The sequence below is a fragment of the Sycon ciliatum genome, chromosome 5, assembly GCF_964019385.1.
Source record: "Sycon ciliatum chromosome 5, ocSycCili1.1, whole genome shotgun sequence".
NCBI classification, from domain to species: Eukaryota; Metazoa; Porifera; class Calcarea; order Leucosolenida; family Sycettidae; genus Sycon; species Sycon ciliatum.
In genome coordinates, this window is record NC_088647.1 from 23554054 (window position 1) to 23558580 (window position 4527).

General features: G+C 46.7%; 1 long non-coding RNA gene across 1 annotated transcript; it reads right to left on the minus strand.

Moving 5' to 3' along the window:
• Positions 1–888: 888 nt before the first annotated feature.
• On the minus strand, positions 889–3342 carry LOC135818094 (uncharacterized). Its single transcript, XR_010553623.1, has 2 exons — positions 2682–3342; positions 889–2396 (listed from the first exon to the last, which is right to left on the minus strand). It is a non-coding gene; the product is annotated as an uncharacterized LOC135818094 (long non-coding RNA).
• Positions 3343–4527: the final 1185 nt, after the last annotated feature.

The window sequence follows — 4527 nt, forward strand, 5'->3', positions numbered from 1 at the left end:
AACCCAGACTGCCACCTTAAGTATGTGGGTGCATAGCAACCCACTCATGTCGCATGCAGGTGTGACTTTTATTTCGCCACCAGTTGTAACCCCGCCCCCAGTAGCCAAATCAGTCAGTTTCACTGGTTACATCACCTTGCTGTGAGTAAGACGGCTTTAAATGTGCTTGGATCCATACAAAAACTGGATCCAAGTGGATCCAGTTTTTGAATTTTTGAAATTGTTGCTATGCTGTGACGTAGCACTTTCAAGCCCTATAAGAAAGTAACTACTGAAGACTGAAGTACACAATCATGTACATATACATGACTGTACACGTTGACCATGTTGACATCATTCAAACACTGAAACGTCCACATCCACTGTCACTGATGAGCTCTGTTGCCTAGAGCCAGTAGAGGTAGAGCGAAGCAGCTGTCTACTGCGGGTCTGGAATACATGTATCAGTGTCTCAACGGTGTGACGACGATGTGCAAGTACATAATAATACACTGTCTGTACTAGTACTAGTCGAATGGTCTGCATGGCCCTGCGCCCATTATTGTCATCTGCATGTACATGTACATGTACATGACGTACCAACACTAACCACGTCAGTTCGGCCCTCCCATTATGTCATAATGGGAGGGCCGAACTGACGTGGTTAGTGTCAACGCTGCAGCCGCAGAACTTCAGAAGTGACACAGACTGTAGTCTGTACTCCTTGCGGTACAGCCCTAGTCTAGACTCCTGCCCGTCCGGGGTCAATCGTATCAAGAAGGTCAGCACCAATTTGACAAGCACGATGCATGACTTGCACTAAATTCAGTAATAGGGTCGCTGGTACCTCCTACCTAGGCTATGTGCCAAGACTCGGAGTCTACAGTAGACCATGGGAGACAGCTGTGGTTCAGCATGTACTTCTGCACAGGAACCGGTGCGACAGTGGGAAGCCCGCCTACGCTACAGACAACATACTACATACTGTAACATAGTCTGTACAGAAACAAAAACAAATTTAATATTATTGCTTCGTAATGAAAGTGAATCAGCAAAACCATTCGCCAGGACGCTGTGCGGTCGCGAACTCTGCGTTGTGTTGAAACTTGTTACTTACCCGTCTGCACTTGCGGTAAAATGCTGTACCCGTCCAAGTATTCCTTGTGAAATGAGAAATGAACAAACAACTCAGCGGAATTGCTAATAAAAACTTTGTAAAAACTAAAAAGTGATCTTGTTGCTACGATTTGCAAGAATCTGAAGAATGAATGTGCCATAGGCATCAGCGGGTAATGCTAGTAAACTCAGTCGATTATGCTTTTCAGAATGCCAGCAAAAACAGGATAATAATGCTCGTTTTAATGCTTTTTATGCTAGTTTAGGGCGTTTTATGCAAGCAAGAATTATAATACAAAATGACCAAATACAGCAAACAAATCGCAGAAGAGTACGCGAAAAAGTCAGTTTCCAAAGTACATACATGTATAAAGATATACGCGCAAAAATTGATTGATCGGTGGTAGACTACTTCTACTCGTACAAAGGCGACATCGTTGTACGCAATGGTATAGTTTGCGGTTGATCAGGTTGATCGGGGAGTACTGTATTCTACGACTCTCTGGCCATGAGATGCTGAAAATCCCGAATTATGCTAGTTTCTCCAAAAAGATGCCTCATTATGCCGGGGCAATGCCCCCCTCTGCGAACACCCCCATTATGCTAGTTTTAATGCTAGCATTACCCGCCATTGCCGAGCCACCGTGCTCACAGCAGAGACTTCTGTGTGTGTTATTGTTGTGAAGTGGACCACAAAGACGCTGAAAATCCCGAATTATGCTAGTTTCTCCAAAAAGATGCCTCATTATGCCGGGGCAATGCCCCCCTCTGCGAACACCCCCATTATGCTAGTTTTAATGCTAGCATTACCCGCTGATGCCTCATGCGCCAGGATTGAAAAGCAGCCAATAGTGACTGCGTTGCAGTGCACTTGCACTACAACTATTACTTGTAGTAAGAGTATACGGGAAGTTATTATACTCTTGCTTATAGTGGTTTGTCTTGTTACGACTCAGTCTCTGAAAACATCTCGTTGAGCAATCAGACATTCGGTTACAGCTTTTATAGGGGTTAGGCTGATATGTCTGCAGTTTACCATGATCAGGACATGGTGCACTTGGCTGCTGATCCTGTGATCCTGACTTGGCACTCCGCGGTGTCCCGTCTCGGAAAGCCTGGCGCTACACTCAAAGACTTCGCAGGGCGAAAAGACTGGCTTGATGCACTTGCGCCGCCACCCTTGGAATCACGGGACACTCACTCGACGGCACTGTGATCGCAGCAGCCACACGACCTGGTGCAACGTGTGGCACCATTTCGGAATGGGCTGATTGAGCAGGCCTCCAGTTCTGCAACAGAGGCTCAGAGAGAGAGAGAGAGAGAGAGAGAGAGAGAGAGAGAGAGAGAGAGAGAGAGAGAGAGAGAGAGAGAGAGAGTGAAAACACGCACAGCAGAACTACTTCGGAAGTAACAATCAGTTGACCGCAGGATTACCAGACATTTGCACACAACGCAAAGAAGCAACTGGTAACACCGATGAGGCCTTTCACACCATCATTCTTCATAATCAGTACATTGGTGATACGAGCAGGAGAAAATTATGCGAGCATCGACTGCACCCCAACCGGCCGAATGCTGCGGCTCACCTTCTTATATAAGCAGCAGAAACAGTCCTTTATCCAGCTTTATAGTAGGTTTTGGGCAGTCATAGCAGTGATAGAATGGCACCCAAGAGAGCTCAAGCGGTGCGGCGCCAGCTACATAGTCATAGTGACAACAGCAGTGGACGTAGTCCAAGTCTCACACCATGGCATCATTATTGAACTTCAATGCTGATACCCGGGTGTAATCTGGGTGTAGCCTGGGTGAATACGCTTGATGAGGCATTAACAGCTGTGACACGACAGGAACACATCCGCAGGAGTGCGCATCCTTCGAGCAGAACGTGCCATGAGTGGGAAAGTAGAGGCCTTATTTCTATAGATGCACCACATCATGTGAGTGTGCATGAGCTAGGCTGGGCGGAAGACCAGTGATGTTCTCCAGCAGTTAATCTTGACGGATGGCATTACTGAGTGCCTGGCTGTTCTTCCAAACCAGGCAGTGCCTCGAAGTGGCTTTGCACCTGTTCCATAGTTTGTTTGTTTTGTTTATTTACGGATTCTCCAGAGGTAAATGGATACCTATCATGGGAGTCTCACCGAACCAATAAAATAATGAAAATACAATCACAGTGGGAATACCAGCAACCGCGATGTATATCTAGCATCCCACCCAGCTCCACGGGATTCTGCAGTGCTTCGTATCTGTGCAATGTGCATAAGGCACATGTTTACGGTATTGTGTGCATGGGATGTTGTGCAGAAAGGCTTATCTGGACCATGTCTGTGTCCTGAGCCTTGATCAAGCACCGACTGGATTTCCATGTCCACGACAGTACCATGCTACCGTGTATGTGCAGCAGGAAGGAAGCCCTACTGCCAGTACTGGTCTCTAGCCTAGCTCCAGGAAACCCAGTACATGACTGTAATGTAGTAGCAATAAATTGGTTTAGAAAATAGCACAACAGGGGTATACATGTAGTTACTAATCAGGCTGGCATGGTCACGTGGCCTGGCACAAGTCAAACTTCTGAAGCTGGTTGTGTTTCCCAACGCAATAATAACGGGTACTAACGTGAATTTGAACTCGGATGGTGAGCCAATAATTATTATTATAATAATATTATGGAAGAAACGGAGAAGGACAACGTGAATTGATAGAAAAGAAACAGGACCAAGGAACTACAAATTACGCTAACATGTCCACTAACACTTCTAGTTTCTCGGTCCTTTTTTTCTTTTCTATAAATTCATCCTTGGCTCTCCATTCGAGTCCATTCTTGACAACGTGAATGTTCGAACTTTACTGCACTTCTACACAATGGCTGTAGTGCACGGTTTGGGTGGAAAGCATTCTCTCCGCTCTGCTGCGTGTTGGCCAGTGTTGCCATAAGGTGAGTCTTTCAAAAAAGGTCAATTCAAATAAGACTATCCTTGGCCTTGGACAGCAGTTCTGCACCCTCAAAGCATAGTGCAAAACCTCTGAAGTAATACATGTAGTTACTGAAGACTGAAGTAATTCAAAGCAAAAAGCGCGCTGCAGGAGCTATCTTTTGTTTTCGATCCAGTACAGTGGCATGCACATGGCAGTGCAGTATGTTGGCACTCACTGAGACATGGCAAGTCAGGCGATGCATCCACAAAGACTGAAAGAGCCAAAGAAGCCGCGTAGTCCCACTTCCAGCTACACAGTAGATCTACTACTGTACGGGCAAGCAGAGGCCAGCCAATCAAAGAGACCGAACGGTCGGAACCTCGGGCTCAGTCTTCGCCCTTCGTCAGTTCCGCTCCACCGATGGCATCAATCGCTCTTGGCATGTCAAGCATAACGGTCAAGCGACATGACGTGCCGCAGACCTGCGGCAATCCCGGCCGGGTAGGCTTCGAGTTC